Genomic DNA, 24,206 nt, shown 5'->3' with positions numbered 1-24,206 from the left:
TTGGCAGGGAGAGAAGATATCTATCTAACTAGGTTCTTGTGGGTTTTTTCGGGCTATAGAGCCATGTTCTAGAGGCATTTCTCCTGACGTTTCGCCTGCATCTATGGCAAGCATCCTCAGAGGTAGTGAGGTCTGTTAGAATTAGGACAATGGGTTTATATATCTGTGGAATGGCTGGGGTGGGGCAAGGAGCTCTTCAGTGCTGCAATTAGGTGTGAATGTTTCAGCTGATCACCTTCATTAGCATTTGAAGGCCTGCCTGAGCCTGGGAAAATCTCTTGCTGGGAGGTGTTAATCTGTGCCTGGTTGTTTCCTCTCTGTTGTTTTGCTGTTGTAATTTTAGAGTTTTTTAATACTGGTAGCCAGATTTTGTTCATTTTCATGGTCTCTTCCTTTCTGTTGAAATTGTCCACATGCTTGTGGATTTCAATGGCTTCTCTCTGTAGCCTGACATGGTGGTTGTTGGAGTGGTCCAACATTTCTGTGTTCTCAAATAATATGCTGTGTCCAGGCTGGTTCATCAGGATGGACCACAAGAACCTAGTGATTCCAGCCATGAAAGCCATGAAAGCCTTCGACAATATATCTATCTAACTATCCTATGAACAGGGAATTGTTCTTCCATGGCTATATCTAGTCCTTTGGTTCCAGGGCTTTGGAGAGAGGCTCTTTCCCCCTCCTTCCAATGTAATGCTGGTCAAGGAAGGGTTAAGAGCAGGGAGTGTGGTTCCCAGAAAGGCAGGGAGGAAGTGGGCCTCCCCAGACCTTTCCTGCCCCTCTAGGAACCAAACTCCCTCCCCTTCACCCTTCCTGAGAGAAAAGAGAAGAGTTTCCCCCTTTGGCCTCTCCCTTCTCCCTCTCCTTCCGGTGAGTCTTCTTCCCAGACTTTCTCCAAAGGGCTGAAGAGGGGCTGAAGCCCAAAACACCTGGAGAGAGGCACGAAGTTGGCCCATTCCTGTTTCACTCACAGGTTGGCCTCCTGACACACATGGAGACACACATTCATCTAGAATAAGGAAAACAACCACTTCCAAAGTTCTCCTCCTTGAAAGGAGATGGAGCCTGGCCTTGAGCCACCTTCACCATGGAGAAAAGGGGGCCTGATGCAAAGGGGATTGGGGGTCATCACAACAGACTGCGAGGTTGTCACTTCTCCAACCAGGAGATCCTTCGGAGGAGAGAGAGGCCCATGGCTTTCCCCGCCCAACCCACTCACCTCCCTGTCTAGGTCCTCTTTTCCCCCCAGAAGTGTTTTAAATAATTCCGTTTGTCATTTGGATTTCCAAATATGTTTCTTTATTTATTATATTTACAAGAAAGGCTATGGATCATGAGCCATCAGCTGAAGGAATCAAGGGGGGATTCAGTGTGGGACTGAATGGGAGCTCAATGGGAGGCCAGGTGAGGCCAGGTGGGTCTGGAGGCTGGAGAAGCAGAGGCCCGAGTGGAAGGAGTGCCCAGCATTACCTGGCTCGGAAATTGATAAATTAAGGGTTTTTTTTTTTACTCTAAAAGAAAAAAACCTCCCAAAGTCTGTTGTCTAATTCTGCCTTTTTTTTCACAGAGGAAATGTGATTTTTGGCTGAGAATTTTGGAGTCAAGCCTGTTGAGGGATTTCTTTCCCTTGTGAAAAGAGGGAGGAAAAGCATCTTGGATACGGTAGGGTTCTTCATCAGAGTGGTTCCAACATGGAGAGACTCAACTCACCCGGACCTCAAGCAGGCACAGCCCCCGAAAACAGTGGGGAATCCTGGGAAATAACTACACAGATGATCCTGGATAAACACACACAGTGCCAGTGTTTCAGGCATTCCTCCTTCCGAGAGGGCGAGGGACCCAGAGAGGTTTGCAGCCGCCTCCACTCTCTCTGCCGCCAGTGGCTGAAGCCAGAGCAACACACCAAGGCGGAGATGCTGGACCTGGTGATCCTGGAGCAGTTCCTGAGCATCCTGCCCCCAGAGATGGGGAGCTGGGTCCGAGAGTGTGGGGCAGAGACCTCTTCCCAGGCGGTGGCCCTGGCGGAAGGCTTCCTCCTGAGTCGGGCAGAGGACGAGAAGCAGGAAGGACAGGTGAGAGCATTGCCTCTTGGCTTCACTCACCTTGGGACTGATAGATTAAATGTACATCCTGCCTTCCTTCCAAGATGGGGCAGATGTGAGGGAGAAGCCAGACTCTGCTCCCTCAGCCTCTTTTCCCCCTTGCTCTGCCCCTCCTGCTCTCACTTCCATATCCACTGTAAGCTCGGTTGCTCCTCAACTCTAATTTGTTGATCTTAGATATAACATTGAAAAGGATGGGAGGGGAGCATGGCATTTGTTTCAAACTCAAGAGTTATTCTTTTCAAAAATTCCATGCACATAGGTCTGTGGATTTTTAAAATTTTCTCCACACTAGTTATGGAATACTCTGTGTTCTTCCAGGCCCAAACTAACTGCATTGAAGTCCATCCTGATGTCTCTGAATCGGAGAAAACTCTGCCAGACGCCACCCAGAGCCTCCAGCAGAAGGAGCTCCAGCAGGAAGGAGATGGGGCTGCAGCCTTAGAAGGTAGGAAGGAACCCATGGGGGTGTTTTGCTGTTTTATGCCGGTGTAACTTTCCCCTTCAGGGGATTGTAACAAATGCACAATCCGTTTGAGCTAGAGAAGGCATACATGTAGGGTCATTTGGCCTTGAGATGAGTATATAGGTAAGCATTTGGTTGCAAAAGGTGTAATTTCAGTGGGATTTCAGTTTTCTTTATCCTTCTACTTCTACATTTGCATACTGTTTAGTGGGACTGAAATATCAGCCGTACGGTATGTTCCCAGGTAAAACCCGGAGCTAAGATGAGCCCTGAAACTGAGCTGGAAGACAAACAGACAACAAAGAATAACTTGAGTCAATTGAAATACCAAGCCCAGTTCTGGTTTCAATCCAAGCTACTTAAAGCACTGCTTGAGATGAAATGGCCTAAACTCCAAAACTTTACATATTCCTGGGCTGGAGAATGCTCCTGCGTTCAGAGGGCCATTTTCTCATAGGTTTCTTTTCAGGACTGTGATTGTCACCTCTGTGATCACTTTCTGCACCTTGTTATCCTAGAGGCTAGAACGATGTTGTTGCTGAATCCTCAGTCATTTCTTCCCCTTTGTGATGGAGTGGAACTGAATCAGGTAAGCAGAAGGATTCCTGGGAGAGGAGAAAGGGAGCTGACTGGGGGTCATTGGTTCCAGGCTCTGTTATCAATTTTTTTTTTGAAAAGATTGAACCAACATAAATGTAAATCATTTCAAAAGATTCTTGTAATTATTCTTCTTGATTTCCCTTATTTTCCTTTTACCACCAGGGCCCAGTCGCCTTTGAGGACGTAGCTGTCCATTTCTCTTTGGAGGAGTGGGCTCTCCTGAATCCTGGTCAGAAAGCCTTGCACGTGCAGATCATGGAGGAGATTCATGGGATGGTGGATTTTCTTGGTAAGTCTCCCTCACTTATGGGGATTTCTATTTCAAAATGCAGGATCCCAGTCAGCAGGTCTCTGGTGGAAGTAATTTCCGAAATCATCCCAATCACTGATGGTCCTCAAGGCAGGGCTTATGTTAGAAATATGTAGAATCATAGGATCATAGAGTTGGAAGAGTCCTCGTGGGCTATCCAGTCCAACCTCCTGCTAAGAAGCAGGACAATCATATTCAAAGCACTCCCAACAGATGGCCATCTAGCCTCTGTTTAAAAGCCTCCTTACAAGGAGCTTTCACCACACTTTGGGGTAGAGAGCTCCACTGCTGAACAGCTCTCTCAGGTAGGAAATTCTTCCCAGTGTTCAGGCGGAATCTCCTTTCCTGTAGTTTGAAGCCATTCTTCCATTGTGTCCTAATCTCCAGGGCAGCAGAAAACAAGCTTGCTCCCTCCTCCACATGACTTCCCCTCACATATTTATACATGGCTATCCTGTCTCCTCTCAGCCTTCTCTTCTTAGGCTAAACATGCCGAGCTCCTTAAGCTGCTCCTCATAGGGCTTGTTCTCCAGACCCTTGATCATTTTAGTCGCCCTTCTCTGGACACATTCCAGCATGTCAATATCTCTCTTCAATTGTGGTGCCCAGAACTGGACACAATATTCCAGGTGTGGTCTATCCAAAGCAGAATAGAGCATGGGTAGCATGACTTGCCTGGATCTAGACACTAGGCTCCTATGCATGCAGGCCAAAATCCCATTGGCTGTTTTAGCTGCAGCATCACATTGTTGGTTCATGTTTAACTTGTTATCCACAAGGACTCCAAGGACTAATATGACATAATAGTAATATAAGAGCCCCTTACTCTTTCGGATACAGGGAATAATCTCCCTTCTTTTTCTCTCAGCTGATTTGCTATTTCAAGGTGGCATGTTTTAGAAACGATTACAGCTTCTCCTCTTGACCTAAACCTCCTTTTAAAACTTTCTTAGGGCCTCAGGTGGGAATGTGGCTGTTGTGTTGTATAATCTTCACAAAGAATAATTACTTGACTTGGTGCCTCAGGAACTGCAACGTTAGCACCAATTCTGACTCAAGTGGGAAGACTTTCATGACTGGAGTCAAGTCCAAGCATACCACACGCAATTATTGCAACTGGGCTTCCTAGAAAATCTATCAAGAGTGATTACCCCAGATCATTCTGTGTCTTTCTCCCCACCCCCACCCCCTGGTGAGTGTGTGTGTGAGAGAAAGAGGCAATGAGAGGGAGGAAACAGATTGAACCAGTTAGGACGTTAAGATCATCTGGGGAGGCCCTGCTCTCGGTCCCGCCGGCTTCACAAGCACGCCTGGCGGGGACGAGAGACAGGGCCTTCTCAGTAGTGGCCCCCCGGCTGTGGAACGCCCTTCCTACAGACGTTAGATCGGCCCCCTCCTTACTGGGAAGAGAGTGAAGACCTGGCTCTTCGAACAGGCTTTCAACTAAGCAGTGCAACTGATTGATTACTGGAATATGGATTAATGGACAACAAGATCGGATGCTGATTCTATTGATGAGACGTGATGGATTGTTGTTTTCCTGTATTGTTGTATTGATGTTCTGATGTTAATTAATTGATATTACTGTTTTAAATGATTAATGCTTTTGTACTGTGTTGTTGATACTGGTTGTTTACCGCTCTGAGTCGCCTGATGGCTGAGAAGAGCGGTATATAAATAAATAAAATAAATAAATAATAAATAAAGTGGCTAGAGAATGGATAATGAAAAAGAACACCACCACCCACCCCCCACCCCCAGATTCAGATACGCAGATGGCTATACGTCTTACTATCGGTGTGGTATTCAACTTAGTTTTTCCTCCCAACCGAGCAGGCCAACTTTTTTTCTGAGTCCCCCCTAGGGGGTTGAGAAGGGCGGGGTAGAAGCACCCCAATTAATTAATTACTTAATTAATAAAATTTTCTACGCTGCCTCTTTTTTCTACACTATCCTTTTTTCTACATTGTGTCTTGCAGCACACAAACAGCCCCTGGCCTCAGTCATTCACAAGATGGTGACTTGTAACATAATGCGTTCTATGTTGTGTTCTTATGAATAACTGGGGCTCGGGGGTTTTTTGTGCCCTGGGAGAGGCATATAGCAGTAATCCAACTCTATGCCCCTCTCTTTCAAGTGGTAAAAGAGTCATTCATGGTAGAGTCACAATTGCAGAAATTTAGCTATTTCAAATTGAGTCGATCTTTTTGAAACACTCTGTATATTCATTCCGACCTAAAGGTTAGGAAATAGTTCATATATCCCCTGCCACTTCTCTAAATTCTCATAGGTGAAGAAGTTGCAGCTCCTCTGTAAAAGTTGGGCAGAATTACACAGGTATTGGAACCAGACCGATTGGCTGAACAAAGGGACAGTCCACAGAATGGTATTTCCAAGAAGTCTCTGTAATTGCGGCATTTGGATTACCAACAGCTCTTCCCTCTGGTGCACAGTCTTCTCACTCCTCACAAACCGGGATGGTTAGGAGGCAATATCCACTCTCTCCAGGGTGGTGTTACGTGGATGTCTTCAGACATTCCCTTTTTTGTTCCCTTCTCTGCCTTCATTATTGTTCTCCTCTTTTTCTTTACAGTCACTATGTTTGCAGCCTTGTCATTCAAAACTGTAACAATCTCTGTAACACTTTGAAATTAGTTATAGGACTTTCTACTTTGGAGCAGAAAAATCCAACCTTTAGTGAACCTGGGAAGAGAGAACTGGAGGTTGGGGGAGAGAAATAAAAAGGAGGGAGCGATTGTGAAATGGGTGGGAGCAAGGTAAAGATTTAGCTAGAGAAGAAGGCAAGCATTGGAATGTGAAGGGAAAAGTCATCCATTCCCTCATAAGAAGGAGACAGAATAGAAAGCCAGGCTGGGCTGTGGAACAGGTAGCCTCTGGAGCATATGTTATTCACCTTTCCTTTAGAGGCCCCGGGCAGTCAAACAGTGTTCATCTTTACTGAACAAGAGGTGGGTAGAAGGCAGCATTTATATTTTATTTTCTTCCATTTCTATATTGTTTTAAGGATCATTTCAATCTTATACCAATTCCCTAGAGTCCTTATCACTCACACTGTTTCTGCCCTTCTTCACAGCAGATAACTGGAACACCAAACACAGGAAGCATTTGGAACACATTGGGGGCCTTCCTAGACACCAGCAAACCCACAGAGAAGATGGAGACTCTGCCAGAGAAAGGTCCTACAAATGCAATGTATGTGGGCAGTGTTTCAGCCAAAATATGGGACTTATACTTCACAAGACGCTCAGTGCTGGGAAAAGCCATTGTAAATGGAAAGTATCAGCAAAATGTATTGCTGATTACAAACTGTCAGATCTAAGCCAAGAAGAAATCTTTGAAGGAACTGAGGATTTCATAAGCCAAGAGTGTAGAAAATCTTTTATCCAGAGTTCACACTCAGTGAGTCACAAAAGACTCCATGCAGCAGAGAACACATACCTATGCCAGGAGTGTGGGAAATGTTTTGCTGTGAGTTCAGCCTTGGTGAAGCACAAAAGACGTCACACAGGAGAGAAGCCATACCAATGCCAGGAGTGTGGGAAATGTTTTGCTGTGAGTTCCACCTTGGTGAGCCACAAAAGACTTCACACAGGAGAGAAGCTATACCAGTGCCTGGAGTGTGGGACATGTTTTGCTGTGAGTTCGGCCTTGGTGAATCACAAAAGACTCCACACAGGAGAGAAGCCATACAAATGTCAGGAGTGTGGGAAATGTTTTGCTCAAAGTTCACACTTGGTGAGGCACAAAAGACGTCACACAGGAGAGAAGCCATACCAATGCCAGGAGTGTGGGAAGTGTTTTGCTTGTAGTTCAGTCTTGGTGAGGCACAAAAGACGTCACACAGGAGAGAAGCCATACCAATGCCAGGAGTGTGGGAAATGTTTTGCTGTGAGTTCCACCTTGGTGAGCCACAAAAGACTTCACACAGGAGAGAAGCCATACCAGTGCCTGGAGTGTGGGACATGTTTTGCTGCGTGTTCGGCCTTGGTGAATCACAAAAGACTCCACACAGGAGAGAAGCCATACAAATGCCAGGAGTGTGGGAAATGTTTTGCTCAAAGTTCACACTTGGTGAGCCACAAAAGACTCCACACAGGAGAGAAGCCATACCAATGCCAGGAGTGTGGGAAGTGTTTTGCTGTGAGTTCACACTTTGTGAGCCACAAAAGACTCCACACAGGAGAGAAACCATACCAATGCCAGGAGTGTGGGAAATGTTTTGCTCGCAGTTCATATTTAGTGAGCCACAAGAAAGTTCACACTGAAGAAAACTCACACAGATGCATGGATTGTGGGAAATGTTTTAGTCACATTTCATCCCTTATAAAGCACCACCTAATTCACACAGGTTAAAAAACAAGCAAATGCCAGGCACGTGGGAAATGTTTTTATTGGGGTTCATACTTTTGAACCATAAGAGACTACATACAGGAGAGAAATCATCCAAAGAGCTGGATAAAACTAATAAAATATGTTGCAACAGGGAATGGCGGGTTCTGTACATTCTTGTGATGTAAGCTATACATTCAACATTTCCCAAGTAAGGGATGTGATTCCCTTGGCTTCAAGTAAGGTTTGGCTTGACTTATTTAGCTTTGTTTGACTTGGGACTGTTTTGCAGGGCACTTGCTTCTCTGGACACCGGTATTACCATGGGACTGGACTGTCTTTCTCCTGGTCAGCCATTGTGGGTAAACATTTGAATACAGACACAACCTTTGAGAAGTTCTGCCTAAGATTTGGTAGAGTCCCCTTTCTTGTCCTTTAAATCTCTAAATTGGGGTCATGTTCTTGGAGCAGCAGAAAGCAAGCTCCTTGTGACAATCCTTCGATTGTCATGCCACATATTTTAAAAAAAACATATTGTAAATACTCAAGTATAAGCTCAATTTTAGCCCTTTTTTTTTTAGGGTGACAAAGATCACCTCAGGTTATACTCGGTTGAGGATCCTGGCGGGAAGGCGTGGGGCTGAAAAAAGCACAGGGCAATAACAGGGAGGGAGGAGCAGACCTCTTTCCCCCATCTGTTGGCATTCATGCGCCCTCCTGCAGGATTGCTGTGCAGAGGATAGAGAGGGTGCAAGCGAGAATATGTGAAACCACAGCACATAATAGATTGCATTTAATTGAGAAAAGAATGGATGGATGGACAGACAATATCCCTCTTATGGGCTAAAAATGGGGAACTACCATTTGCTATCTTTTTGTAGGCAAGTGAAGATCCTTTTGTTTCCTCAGGCCTTTGGGGGGTGATTGGACAGGAAAAAAGACTTTCCATGTTCTGTGTTTTCTATATTTGCTGTTCTTCCTTCCAATGGTCTCTATTTTATTTTATTTTAGTTATATTTTAAACTTTTGCATAATGTAAAAGCTGTGTCTGTTTTATCTCCTATAAACCTGGAGTCCATGACTGGGAGAAAGTATGAACAATGATTAAGGTAAAGGTTTTCCCCTGAGTTTAAGTCCAGTCGTGTCCGACTGGAGGTTGTTGCTCATCTCCGTTTCTAAACCAAAGAGCCGGCATTGTCCATAGACACCTCTAAGCCATCTGGCCGGCATGACTGCATGGAGCACCGTTACCTTCCTGCTGAAGTGAAACATATTGATCTACTCACATTTGCATGTTTCCAAACTGCTAGGCTGGCAGAAGTTGGCGCTAACACCGGGAGCTCATGCCTTTCCCCGGATTCAAAACTGCGACCTTTTGATCAGCAAGTTAAGCAGCTCAATGGTTTAACCCATTGTGCCACTGGGCAATGATAACAATTAATAATCATTCTCATTGGCATTCTTTCAGTTCCATTCCGCATTTCTGAAACTCTGCCCCAGAGTTTCAGAGACGCCACACTCTTTCAGCCTCCACAATAATGATTTCATCAGAGTTGGACAGTCTTACCTTGAACTACAGCTTTATGTAAATATTCAAAAACATTTACCCTACTGATGCCTCAGTTAATGTAATTTTATTGGCATCTATTTTTATTTTTAAAATTGACCAGTAACTTCTGCATTTCCCACCTTTGGCTTCTACTCGAGTCAATACGTTTTCCTGATTTTTTTGTGGTAAAATTAGGTGTTTTGTCTTATATTTGGGTCGGCTTATACTCAAGTATACACAGTACGTTGTGGTGTAATGTAAAACAAACCATGTATAGTTCACGTTTGTTTTGTCTTATATTTGCGTTGGCTTATACTCTAGTATATACCGTATGTTTTGAATGAAGCTTCCCTCCCTTGGCAGAGTGCGGCTTTGGAGAGCAGGGGATTCCTCAAAGGCTGTGTGCAAGGAAGAGCCTGCTTGTGGTGGGTGCTTTGGTTGTCTCTCCCACCCAAGCCTGTCCTCCTCCTCCTTGGGAAAAGGGAGCCCTGGGACTTGACCCCAAGCTGAGACCTTCTTTCTCTGTTGTGTAGATGGATGCTCTGCTCTGCTCCCTGGGAAATGTTTTGCTGTGAGTTCCACCTTTGTGAGGCACAAAAGACTCCACACAGGAGAGAAGCCATACCAGTGCCTGGAATGTGGGACATGTTTTGCTGTGAATTCAGCCTTGGTGAAGCACAAAAGACTCCACACAGGAGAGATGGATTCCCCTTAATGTTCAGTGGGGTTGGGGAGCAAGGTTTTGGCAGGAGGAGAATACATCTAACTATCCTATGAATATCTCCAGCAAAGATATGAATATCTCCAACTATCTCCAGCAAAGGGTCACCGCCTTGTTGTGGCGCTGGAGCTTGAGCACCTCAATGATGTCATGAGCGAAACCGTGAAGGGCCACCCAAGACGGGACGGTCGTGGCAGAGAGGTCAGACCAAGCGTGATCCCTGGGGAAGGCAACGGCAAACCACCCCAGTATCCTTGCCAAGAAAACTAAATGGACCAGTACAACCAGAGATATGTCGGTATGCCATTGGAAGATGGGACTCCCAGGTCGGAAGATGGCCAAAATGCTACTGGGGAGGAGCAGAGGATAAGTTCAACTAGCCCCAAATGTGATGACGCAGCTAGCTCAAAGCCGAAAGGAAGGCTAGCGGCCGACGGTACTGGAGGTGAACGACGAATCCTATGCTCTAAAGATCAACACACCACATGAACCTGGAATGTAAGATCTATGAGCCAGGGCAAATTGGATGTTGTTCTTGGTGAGATGTCAAGACTAAAGATAGACATTCTGGGGGTCAGCGAACAGAAATGGACTGGAATGGGCCACTTCACATCAGATGACTACCAGATCTACTACTGCGGACAAGAGGAATATAGAAAAAATGGAGTAGCCTTCATAATTAATAAGAAATTCGCTAAAGCAGTGCTTGGATACAACCCAAAAAATGACAGAATGATCTCAATTCATAGAATAGAATCATAGAATCAAAGAGTTGGAAGAGACCTCATGGGCCATCCAGTCCAACCCCCTGCCAAGAAGCAGTAATATTGCATTCAAATCACCCCTGACAAATGGCCATCCAGCCTCTGCTTAATAGCTTCCAAAGAAGGAGCCTCCACCACACTCCGGGGCAGAGAGTTCCACTGCTGAACGGCTCTCACAGTCAGGAAGTTCTTCCTAATGTTCAGATGGAATCTCCTCTCTTGTAGTTTGAAGCCATTGTTTCGCGTCCTGGTCTCCAAGGAAGCAGAAAACAAGCTTGCTCCCTCCTCCCTGTGGCTTCCTCTCACATATTTATACATGGCTATCATATCCCCTCTCAGCCTTCTCTTCGAGTGCAAGGAAAGCCTTTCAACATCACAGTGATCCAAATATATGCCCCAACCACAGCTGCTGAAGAAGCAGAAGTAGATCAGTTCTATGAGGATCTGCAGGACCTACTGGATAATACACCAAAAAGAGACATTATTTTCATTACAGGAGACTGGAATGCCAAGCTGGGAAGTCAAATGACAACTGGGATCACAGGCAAGCATGGTCTGGGAGAACAAAATGAAGCGGGAAGCAGGCTGATAGAATTTTGCCAGGAAAACTCGCTGTGTATAACAAACACTCTCTTCCAACAACCTAAAAGACGGCTTTATACATGGACTTCACCAGATGGTCAACACCGAAATCAGATTGACTACATCCTTTGCAGCCAAAGGTGGCGGACATCCATCCAGTCAATGAAAACAAGACCTGGGGCTGACTGTAGCTCAGATCACGAACTTCTTATTGCTCAATTTAGAATAAAACTAAAGAGATCAGGGAAAATACACAGACCAGTTAGATATGATCTCACTAACATTCCTAGCAAATTGGCTGGGTTGCAGCTAAACATAAAAAAAACCAAGATTATGGCAACAAGAATGACTGACAACTGGAAAATAGAGGGAGAAAATGTGGAGGCCGTGACAGACTTTGTATTTCTAGGCGCAAAGATGACTGCAGATGCAGACTGTGGCCAGGAAATCAGAAGACGCTTACTTCTTGGGAGGAGAGCAATGTCCAGTCTCGATAAAATATTAAAGAGTAGAGACATCAGACTGGCCACAAAGATCCGCCTAGTCAAAGCCATGGTATTCCCTGTAGTAACCTACAGATGTGAGAGCTGGACCTTAGGGAAGGCTGAGCGAAGGAAGAGAGATGCTTTTGAGCTGTGGTGTTGGAGGAAAGTGCTGAGAGTGCCTTGGACTGCGAGAAGATCCAACCAGTCCATCCTCCAGGAAATAAAGCCCAGCTGCTCACTGGAGGGAAGGAGACTAGAGACAAAGTTGAAGTACTTTGAATGCCACATCATGAGGAGACAGGAAAGCCTAGAGAAGACAATTATGCTGGGGAAAGTGGAAGGCAAAAGGAAGAGGGGCCGACCAAGGGCAAGGTGGATGGATGGCATCCTTGAAGTGACTGGACTGACCTTGAGGGAGCTGGGGGTGGTGACGGCCGACAGGGAGCTCTGGCGTGGGCTGGTCCATGAGGTCACGAAGAGTCGGAGACGACTGAACGAATGAACAAAAAAAATCCTATGAATAAGGATTTTTTTCCTCCATGAGTCAATCTCTGCCTTCATCTTCAGTCCTTTGGTTCCAGGGCTTTGGAGAGATGCTCATTCCCCCTCCTTCCAGTGTAATGCTGGGCAAGGAAGGGTTAAGGGGAGGGAGTGTGGTTCCCAGAGGGGCAGGAAGGAAGTGGGATTCCTCAGACCTGCCTCTCTTGCCCCTCTAGGAACCAAACTCCCTCCACTCCACTCTTCCTTGCCTGGCTGGGAGAGAAGAGCAGAGTTTCCCCCTTTGACCTCCTCCTTCCGCCTCCTCCTTCCTCTCCTTCCGGTGAATCTTCTTCCCAGACCTTCTTCTCCAAAGGGCCAAAGGGGCTGAAGCCTGGAGGGAGGGCCAGGACTTGGACCAAGCCTGGACTAAGGTGGGAGTGGAGGTCACCAGATTCTCCAACCAGGGGATCCTTGGGAGGAGGGAGAGGCAGGCAGGCAGAGAGAGAGAGGGGGGCCCAGGGCTTTCCCCTTCCCCTGCCCACCCACTCACCTGCCTCTCTGGCTCCTCTTTTCCCCCTATAAGTGTTTAAATAATGCAGAGTTTCTGTTTGTCATCTGGATTTCCAAAGTGCCTTTGCATCCTGCCCCCAGAGATGGGGAGCTGGGTCCAAGAGTGTGGGGCAGAGACCTCTTCCCAGGCGGTGGCCCTGGCGGAAGGCTTCCTCCTGAGTCGGGAAGAGGACGAGAAGCAGGAAGGACAGGTGAGAGCATTGCCTCTTGGCTTCACTCACCTGGGGACTGATGGAGAGATTAAGTGTACCTCCTGCCTTCCTTTCAAGATGGGACCGATGTGAGGGAGAAGCCGGACTCTGCTCCCTCGGTCTCTTTTCCCCCTGCTCTGCCCCTCCTGCTCTCACCTCCAGATCCACTGTGAGCTCAATTGCTGCTCTGCTCAAATTTGATGACCCTGATCTTTCTCCATACTCCATAATGCTCAAACTACAAGAGAGGAGATTCCATTTAAACATGAGGAAGAACTTCCTGACTGTGAGAGCCGTTCAGCAGTGGAACTCTCTGCCCCAGAGCGTGGTGGAGGCTCCTTCTTTGGAAGCTTTTAAACAGAGGCTGGGTGGCCATCTGTCGGGGGCGATTTGAATGCAGTATTCCTGCTTCTTGGCAGGGGGTTGGACTGGATGGCCCATGAGGTCTCCTCCAGCTCTTTGATTCTATGATTCTATGATTCTGCTCTTCCAGACCCAAAATATCTGCATTGAAGTCCAGCCTTATGTCCCTGAATCCGAAAGATCTCACTCAGGCACCATCCAGAACTTCCAGCAGAAGGAACTCAAGCAGGAAGGAAATGAGGCTGCAGCCTTGAAGGGTAAGGAGGAACCCTTCTGGGAGTTTTGGTGTTTTATGTCTATGCAAATTGGCCTTCAGAGGAATGCAGCACATCCACAATCAGTTTGAGCTAGAGAATGCATAGATGTCGTATCCTTTCAGCTTGAAATGAGTATATAAGTATGATTTGGTTTGCAAAAGTCAATTGGAACTACTTTAGTCAATTGGAACTACCAAGCCCAGTACTAGTTTCAATCCGAGCTACTTAAAGAACTGCTTGAGATGAAATGGCCTAAACTCCAAAGCTTTACATATTCCTGGGCTGGAGAATGATCCTGTGTTCAGAGGGCCATTTTCTAATAGGTTTCTTTTCAGGACTGTAATTGTCACCTCTGAGACATGTTTATGTGTTCAACTTTCCACCCCTTGCTCTCTCTTTCTCTCTCTCTCAGAGGCTGGAATGATGTTGTTGCAGAATCCTCAGTCAGTTCTTCCCCTTTGTGATGGAGTGGAAGTGAATCAGGTAAGCAGAAGGATTCCTGGGAGAGGAGGAAGGGAGCTGCCTGGGGGTCATTCCTTCCAGGCTTCATCATCAAACATATGTTGAAAAAGGAAAGATTGAACCAACAGAAACCTAAATCATTTCCAAGAGATTCTTGTACATATTTTTCTTGATTTTTTATATGTGAGAAAAAATGTTTTCTTTTCCTGCCAGGGCCCAATCGCCTTTGAGGACGTGGCTGTCTATTTCTCATTGGAGGAGTGGGCTCTCCTGGATCTTGATCAGAAAGCCTTGCACGTGCGGATCATGGAGGAGATTCATGAGATGGTGGACTCTCTTGGTAAGGCTCCCTCTCTGATGGGGATTTCTATTTCCAAATGCAGGATCCCAGTCAGCAGCTCTCTGGTGGACGCAATATGTTAATCATCCCAATCACTGAAGGTCCTCAAGACAGGCCTTATGTTACAAACATATGACATGCTAGTAATATATGGGTCCCTTAGTCTTTCTGATACAGAGGACAATCTCCCTTCTTTTTCACTCAGCTGATTTGCTATTTCAAGGTGGCATGTTTTAGGAACTATTGCAGCTTCTCCTCTTGACCTAAACCTCCTTCTTGAACTTTCTCAGGGCCTCAGGTGGGACTGTGGCTGTCATGTTTTATTTCCTTCGTGGTTGATGTCTGTGTGATGACTTCCTGGACCTTTGAATATTCCACTCTCAATACAGAGATCCTGGAAGGGCATCCAGGACAACTGAGAAAACAAAGGCAAAGGATGCTAATGATGAAAATGGTTTTAAAACTTAAAACATATTTAGACATTTTAAGAGAATTACAATATTTTAAAAAGAATTAAAACCAGGTATATGGAAGGGTTTTGGTAAAACCAATTAGATGCCCATACCTTCATGAAGCATAATGTATTGAATTGGTGCCTGAACAACTGCAACATTACCACCAATTTGGACTCCAGTGGGAAGGCTTCCATAACTGGAGTCAAGTCCAAGCATACCACACACCCTTGCCTCAACTGGTCTCTTTACAAAGGCGAGATTCAACGTATTTCTCTCAGAGCTGCTAAGAGGCAGACTGCCTGGAGTTCCTTCCTCCCAAAGACTATGTCCCTGTGGAGGAAACGAAATAGAAACAACACAATACATTTTATTGCAGTGCCGCTGTCACACAGTGCAACGTAGGCAACTTTTATATCCAATCCTGTCCCGCATGACCAGCCATCCCTCATACGCAGAGGATTGTTAGATATCCCTTAGAGGACTAGTGCCACAGGGTGACTCTTAGTGGCAAAATTCCTCACAGTATATGAGGAATATACTGTGGCAACAAGGCGGAGGAAGCAGCTATACTTAGTGGCAACAAGGCGGAGGAAGCAGCTAAGCTTCGATAGGGGTATTACTTGAAACCGTGTAGATGTATCTTGTATAATGATCTTCTCCTGAAATGGGATAATTCAAAATGACTGTTTGTTTACTGATGGCTCTATGGACCATAACAAATATTGTTGTTGTGATCACGAAACAGAACAAACTTCCTCTGGCTTCAGATACGCAGATGCGGTTATACATCTTATTATTGGTGTGGTATTCAACCTCGTTTTTCCTCACAACCAGGGAGGCTAGCCTTTACATGTCTGAAGCTAAGCTCTCTTTCTACACTGCCTCTCCCAGCACACAAACAGCCCATGCCTCAGTCCTTCGCAAGATGGTGACCTGCAACATAATGCGTTCTATGTTCTGTGCTTGTGAATGTTTGGGGCCCGGGATTTTTTGTGCATTTGGGGGAGACATATAGCAGTAATGAAACTCTATGCGTCTCTCACTCAAGTGGTAAGAGTGTCATTTTTGGTAGGTTCACAATGGCAGAAATGTAACCGTTTCCAATAGAGTGCACAGTCTTCTCACTCCTCACAAACCGGGATGGTTAGGAGACAATATCCACCCTCTCAAGAGTGGTGTTACGTGGATGTCACTATATCTGCCCGAGTTCTGCAGACATTCCTTTTTTTGTTCCCTTCTCTGCCTTCATCTTTACTCTCTTTCTTTACAGTCACTATCTTGTATCTTTCCAGCTTTGTCATACAAAACCGTAACAATCTCTGCAGAACTCTGAAATTAGTTATAGGTCCTTCTACGTTGGAGCAGAAATATCCAACCTTAAGTGAACATTGGAAGAGAGGAATGGAGATTGGGGAGAGAAGTAAAAAGGAGAGAGTGATTTATGAAATGGGTGATAGCAAGGTAAAGTTTTAGCTAGAGAAGAAGGCAAGCGTTTGAATGTGAAGGGAAAGTCATCAATTCCCCCAGAAAGAAGACAGAATGAAAAGCCAGGCTGGGCTGAGGAACAGGTAGCCTATAGAGCATATGTTACTCACCTCTCCCTTAGAGGCTCCAGGCAGTCAAACACTGTCCATCTTTACGGAACAAGGGGTGGGGAAAGGACAGCACTTATATCTTATTTTCCTCCATATCTATGTTGTTTTAAGGATCATTTAAATTTCTTTCTTATACCAATTCCCTAGAACTCTTATCACTTACACAGAGGAATTGTTGTTTCTGTCCTTCTTCACAGCAGATAACTGGAACACCAAACACAGAAGGCATTTGGGACACAATGGGGGCCTTCCTAGACGGCAGCAAAGCGACAAAAAAGATGGAGGTTCTGCCAGAGAAAGGCCCTACAAATGCAATGTATGTGGGCAGGGTTTCACCCAAAATATTGGACTTATACTTCACAAGACACTCAGTCCTGGGGAAAGCCATGGTAAATGGAAAGTATCAGCAAAATGTATTGCTGATTACAAACTACCAGATTTGAGCCAAGAAGAAATCTTTGAAGAAACTGAGGATTTCATAAGCCAGGAGTGTGGGAAACCTTTTATCCAGAGTTTACACTCTGTGAGACACAAAAGACTCCACACAGGAGAGAAGACTTACCAATGCCAGGAGTGTGGGAAATGTTTTGCTCGCAATTCAGACTTGGTGAACCACAAAAGAGTTCACACAGGAGAGAAGCCTTACAAATGCGAGGAGTGTGGGAAAGGTTTTGCTCAGAGTTCAAACTTGGTGAGGCACAAAAGGCTCCACACAGGAGAGAAGCCATACCAATGCCAGGAGTGTGGGAAATGTTTTGCTGACAGTTCAGCCTTGGTAAGCCATAAAAGACTCCACACAGCAGAGAAGTCATATCAATGCCAGGAGTGTGGGAAATGTTTTGCTCAGAGTTCAGACTTGGTGAAGCACAAAAGACTCCACACAGGAGAGAAGCCATACCAATGCCAGGAGTGTGGGAAATGTTTTGCTCAGAGTTCAAACTTAATGAAGCACAAAAGACTCCACACAGGAGAGAAGTCATACCAATGCCAGGAGTGTGGGAAAGGTTTTGCTCAGAGTTCAAGCTTGGTGAAGCACAAAAGACTCCACACAGGAGAGAAGCCATACCAATGCCAGGCGTGTGGGAAATGTTTTGCTGACAGTTCAGCCTTGGTGATCCACAAAAGAGTCCACACAGCAGAGAAGCCATACCAATGTCAGGAATGTGGGAAATGTTTTGCTCAGAGTTCAGCCTTGGTGAGCCACAAAAGAGGCCACACAGGAGAGAAACCATTCCAATGCAAGGAATGTGGGAAATGTTTTGCTCGCAGTTCATACTTAGTGAGCCACAAAAGATTCCACACGGGTGAAAAGCCATACCAATGCAAGGAATGTGGAAAATGTTTTGCTAGCAGTTCACATTTGGTGAGCCACAAAAGAGTCCACACAGGAGAGAAGCCATGCCAATGCCAGGAGTGTGGGAAATGTTTTGCTGGCAATTCAGACTTGGTGAGCCACAAAAGAGTCCACACAGGAGAGAAGCCATTCCAATGCAAGGAATGTGTGAAATGTTTTGCTCGCAATTCAGACTTGGTGAGCCACAAAAGAGTGCACACAGGAGAGAAGCCATTCCAATGCAAAGAATGTGGGAAATGTTTTGCTCGCAGTTCAGACTTGGCGAGCCACAAAAGACTCCACACAGGTGAGAAGCCATACCAATGCAAGGAATGTGGAAAATGTTTTGCTCGCAGTTCACATTTGGTGAGCCACAAAAGACTCCACTCAGGAGAGAAACCATAACAATGCCAGGAGTGTGTAAAATGTTTTGCTTACAGTTTACACTTGGTGAGCCACAAAAGACTCCACACAGGAGAGTAACCATACCAATGCCAGGTATGTGAGAGGCACAAATTTTGAGAGGCACAAAAGTCGGCACACTGGAGAGAAACCATACCAGTGACAGGAGTATGGGAAATGTTTTGCTTGCATTTCATATTTTGTGGAGCACAAAACTTTTCACACAGGAGAGAATCATGCGGGAGTGTGGGAAGTGTTTTCTGAAACACTTCTGAAACTCCAGAACATCCATACAGGAAAGAAACTGTAGAAATGCCAGGATTGTGGACAATGTTTTACTCAGAATTCATCCCTTGTGAGCCACCAGAGAATTCATACAGGAGAAAAAACATACAGATTCCCAGGTTGTTTTGGTTACAGCTCAGCCTTTGTGAAGCACAAAAGATTTCACACAATGCCAGAAATGTGAAAAATGTTTTGCTTACAGTTCACACTTGGTAAGCCACAAAAGACTCCACACAGGAGAGAAGCCATACAAATGTCAATGAGTGTGGGAAATGTTTTGTTTGAACTTCAGCCCTTGTGAGCCTCAAGAGAGTTCACACAGGAGAAAAACCACACAGATGTATGGATTGTGGGAAATGTTTTCCTGACACCTTTACTGACTTTACAAAGCAGCACCTAATTCACACAAGATAAAAAACAAAGAAATGCTAGGTGGGGTTCATACTTTTTGAATCATCAGAGACTACACACAGGAGATAAATCATTCAAAGAGCTGGAATAAAACTAATAAAATGTGTTGCAAAAGGGAAATGGTGGGATCTGGACATTCTTACGCTTTACATTCTAAACTATATAGTCAACATTTCCCAATTAAGACGTGTTATTCCTTTGGCTTCATGTAGGGTTTGGCTTGACTTGTTTGGCTTTGTTTGTCTTGGGACTGTTTCAGATAATACTTTTGCTTCTCTGGACACAGGTATCACTGTGGGACTGGACTGTCTTTCCCTGGGTCAGCATTTGTGGGTAAACTTCTGATTTCAAACACACCCCTTTGAGAAGTTCGGCCTAAGATTTGGTAGAGTCCCCTTTCTTGTCATTTAAATCCCTAAGGTGGGGTCCTGTTCTTGGAGCGGCAGAAAGCAAGCTCCTTGTGACAATCCTTCTGAGGGTTAAATACAATTGTCATGCCACCTTTAAAAAAATCATACTGTATATACTCGAGTATAAGCTGAGTGTTTCAGCACTTTTTTGGAGGTGAAAAGGTTCCCCTCGGCTTATACTCAGGTGAGGGTCCTGGGAGGAAGGCTCAGGGCTGAAAAAATCCTTTCAATTCCCTGCTTTTGCACCAGGACCCTCACCTCTTGCCACATGCTAGGTGCCTTTCCAGACAATTACTAATGCTGCTGCTCCTTTAATATGTATTTCTCATGTCACCCCCATATAGTATAAAACTTACCATGGAATAGTTATCATTCGTGCAGCAAAAGAAGGAGAAAGGGCATATTGCAATAACAGTGAGAGAGGAGCACATGCATGTGCCCTTCAGTAGGGTTGCTGGGTGGAAAACAGAGAGGATGCGTGCTTGGCGCAAGGAAGAGAAAGAGAGGCGCGTGTGCTTCCTCTGGGCGGCACACGCCTTCCCCTTCTCTTGCCATGCACATACTCTTTCTGCTCTCCACACAGCAACCCAGCTGGGTTGCTGTGCAGAGAGCAAAGAGGTTAGCTTGCACGGTGAGAGGCAGAGAAAGGGAGGCGCATGCGCAGCCTCTTTGGGCAGCACACACCTCCCACTTTCTCTTGCCATGCATGCACCCTCTGATCTCCACACAGATACAGCTGTTTTGTAAAAAAAAAAAAAAAAGAAGAAGCTGTATCTATTTTATCTCCTGTAAACCTGGCGTCCCTGACTAGGAGAAGGCATGAACAGCTTCATGTAGATGTTAACATGGGAGACAGTACCGATCCCTCCAGGACCCCACAGGACAATGGCTGTGAGGCCAAGCGTGTGTCCAACAACAACACCTTCTGAGAGCGATCCTCCAAGAAGGAGCAGAGCCACTGCAGGACAGTGCCCCCAAGCCCCATTCCTGCTAGGCATCCCAGAAGGATGCCTACAATGTTGAAGGCTCCTGAAAGGTCCAGGAGAACCAACACAGGCTCACTTTCCCTGTCAAGCTCTCTGCATAGACCATCCACTAAGGAGACCAAGGCTGCCTCACTTCCATGACCCGGTCTGAAGCCAGACTGCAACGGATCCAGATAATCAGTGTCATCCAAGAACACCTGGAGTTGCGTGGCGACCACATGTTCCAAGACTTTGCCCAAAAAGGGGAGAGTGGAAACTGGTCGCAAGTTGTTCAACTGAGTGGCATCCAGTGATGGTTTTTTCAACAGCGGTTTTAAAACAGCTTCTTTTAAGCTGGCTGGAATTTGGCCTTCTTGAAGGGAGGCATTAACCACCACGTCTACCCACTCTGCCAAACCTCCTCTGGCCTGATTGACCAGCCAGGATGGGCAGAGTCCAGGATGCATGTGGCCACCCTCGCCTCTCCAAGGGTCTTGTCCATGTCCTCAGGTTGCACAAATTGAAATGAATTCATTAAAACCAGACAAGCAGATGTTCTGGTTACATCTTTAGAGACTGCAGTAATCATGGGTTCCAAGTCGGAACAGATCAGAGCAACTTTATCCGCAAAGAAATGAGCGAATGCTTCACATCGAGCTGCCGCATGGTCTTGTGAAACAGGATTTAACAACCTTCTGACCACTCAAAACAGCTCAGCTGGACAGTTTCTCGTGGACGCAGTGTCAGTCACAATGGAAGATTTGTTTGTGGCCTTCACTGCCCCAGAATACGACCTTAAATATGCACATATCCATGTTCAGTCTGATTAGCTGTGCCACACGTCCTCTAGCCCCCTCTTCTCATGCTTCATCGCTGCCAGCTCCTCAGTGAACCAAAGAGATGGGTTCACTCTGAGATGAGAGACGGGACGTCCCGGAGCAATGGTGTCTCTTGCCCTTTCCGTCTCACCATTCCAGCGAGTGAGCGGAGCATCGACAGGAGCACCGACCAGGGTGGCGGGAAATTCCCCAAGAGTCGCCAGGAAGCCCTCTGTGTGAGGGTTGGTAAATAATAATAATAATAATAATAATAATACTTTATTTATACCCTGCTACCATCTTCCCAAGGGACTCGGTGCGGCTTACATGAGGCCGAGACCACAACACATCAATAACAAAAGCAATAACAACAAGCAATGCAAAACAATTAAAACAAATCCCATAAACAATAATAAACAATAAACATGAACAATAGCACAAAAAAAATTATAAACCTATGGCTGGGCCAAATGTAATAATTAAAATTTAAAAAATAATGCTGGGCATGAACAGGTAAGATATAACTGGGATAGAATATTCAGAGAGGGATGGGGTGTGCAGACAGTCCTAGATCAGTAATAAAGTGCATTTAGAGGACATATTGCTGAGAGTTTCCTTATTCTGGGAAGGCACACTGGAACAACCACGTTTTCAGGCTCCTCCTAATGATTGCCAGAATTGGAGCATGCCTGATGTCCTTGGGAAGTGAGTTCCAGAGTTGAGAGGCCACCACCGAGAAGGCCCTCTCCCTCATCCCCACCAGTCGTGCCGGCAATGGAGGTGGAAGCACAAGCAGGGCCTCTCCAGATGATTGAAGAGATCGTGTGGGTTCGTACACAGAAATGTGGTCACGAAGGCCAAATGTGTATAAGCAAAGTAAGTAGTATTTAAACCAAGATATATCCTGCTATATAATAAAATGTCACTCAGCCTTGTGAAACAACAGTAAAGAGCGAAATACACAGGGTAACGATGTATGCACTGGTCACTTTGAATTCAGGCAAGGAACAGAGGAATGAAATAGCCCTTTGAAATCATTCCTAAAATATGCCTCAAGCCTCAAAAGGATCCGGCTTCAAGAGAGTTGGCAGCCAGCCATTTTTCTTCCCTGTCCAAAGAGAGAACAAACAGCAGAATGGCAGTTAGAACTCTTGGCCTCAGCAGCCAATCAGAAGCCTGGCCCCTGGCACACTCAGCCAATCGGCTGCTGACACATCTCTCTCCAGTCAGCCCACCATTTCAAATCCTGACACTCTGGGCCCATAAGCCTCCTGGGGCGGAGCATTTCAATAGGTCCTCCCGCCCTGGGCAGGTGAGAGGCGCAGGAAGCCTAAGCCTGGACGGAGGATGATCGGTCCACGGCAAGAGGAATAAAGGCGGTTCCTCCACACGGCCACCTTCCTCCCTTCCCTGACAGAAATCCCAGTCCAATGTCTGTCCTGCCCTGTGGGTTGGCCCAGAAACCACTTAGGACAGCTGCATAGTTGCCATGGTGTCATGAATGACACCACTGGCTACCGATCTGCTACCGGGCTGAATTCAAAGTGCTGGCGTTGGCCTTTAAAGCCCTAAACGGTTCCGGCCCAAGCTACCTATCCGACCGCATCTCTGCCTATGAACCCACCAGGACTTTGAGATCTTCCAGGGAGGCCCTGCTCTCGATCCCGCCTGCTTCTCAAGCACAGCTGGCGGGGACGAGAGATAGGGCCTTCTCGGTGGTGGCTCCTCGGCTGTAGAACGCCCTTCCTATAGACATTAGACTAGCACCATCTCTAATGGTATTCCGCAAAAAAGTGAAGACCTGGCTGTTTGAGCAGGCGTTCGAATAATTAGTGCAATGATTGGTTAATGAACACTGGAATTGAACAATGGATGACGAATCTGGATTATGTTTTTGATGATGAGACGACAGTGAATGGGTATTGTAGTAACTGTTTATTAATTGTGTAATGTGTTAGGTTGTTAACTGTTTTTAAAGTGTGGCACTGAATTTTTGCTGTTCGTATTTGTTGTGAACCGCTGTGAGTCGCCTTCGGGCTGAGAACAGCGGTATATAAGTAAGGTAAATAAATAAATAAATAAATAAATAAATGACTTTTCAATAATTCTGAAGCATATGTTCTTTTTATTGCAATTTCCAGTGTGAGAGGGTCTATGAGATTACAGAAAAGCATTTAGACATACAGATTCTATGCAACTATATTGGATGTACAACAACTTCCAGTTACATTGGACTAACAAATAGACAAAGGGGAAATACATTTTCACTAAACATTCACACACGTACATGCATTCATCCTCATGCACCCTAACTTTATTATATCCCTTTCTCCCGCCTTGGAGAAGGACCTGTTAGGCCAGACACGGCTTTCCTCCAGCCTGCCAACACATAGTTCCAAAACTTCCATAATTCCAAAATGCCAAAATTTCTTTTCCTAAGCACAATACCAAGGACCAGATCTCTGTTTTCCATACCACAGAACCTGACTCCCTGCACAAAATCTAAGACTCCAAAAGCACACTTCTTCCTCTTCCCTTGAGAAAGAAACCCCAAAGTGACTAGACTGTTCCCATGCAAATCTTCCACTCTCCATAGGTACACTATCTCTCTCCTTCCCACGGAGTAGAGCATAGCGGGTGGAACAGACTCCTCAGGTCTGTCACACTTTGAGTATTATTAGATTGAGTCCTTTATAGGAATATTCTGCTGATGTAGTCCCAAAGTTGTAAATTAATGATAGACGTCTTCTATCCTGGCTCCATCTCAGTTTCATGGCCAGATGTTGACTCTTCTTGATTGGTGTTGACAAACACAAGGCTTATGTTGATTTCCTTCTTAACATAAGGAATGTTGCAAACATTTCATAGAATCATAGAATCAAAGAGTTGGAAGAGACCTCATGGGCCATCCAGTCCAACCCCATTCTGCCAAGAAGCAGGAAT

The 24,206-nt window shown here is 45.7% G+C and overlaps 1 pseudogene; it reads left to right on the top strand.

The window, feature by feature from the left end:
- The first annotated feature begins 873 nt into the window (after positions 1-873).
- LOC132766092 (zinc finger protein 721-like) lies at positions 874-23,769 on the top strand (annotated as a pseudogene).
- The last annotated feature ends 437 nt before the right edge of the window (positions 23,770-24,206 follow it).

The sequence above is a fragment of the Anolis sagrei genome, chromosome 2, assembly GCF_037176765.1.
Source record: "Anolis sagrei isolate rAnoSag1 chromosome 2, rAnoSag1.mat, whole genome shotgun sequence".
NCBI lineage: Eukaryota > Metazoa > Chordata > Lepidosauria > Squamata > Dactyloidae > Anolis > Anolis sagrei.
The sequence above is the reverse complement of the archived record's forward strand: the minus strand, read 5'-3'. Positions and strand labels throughout refer to the sequence as shown.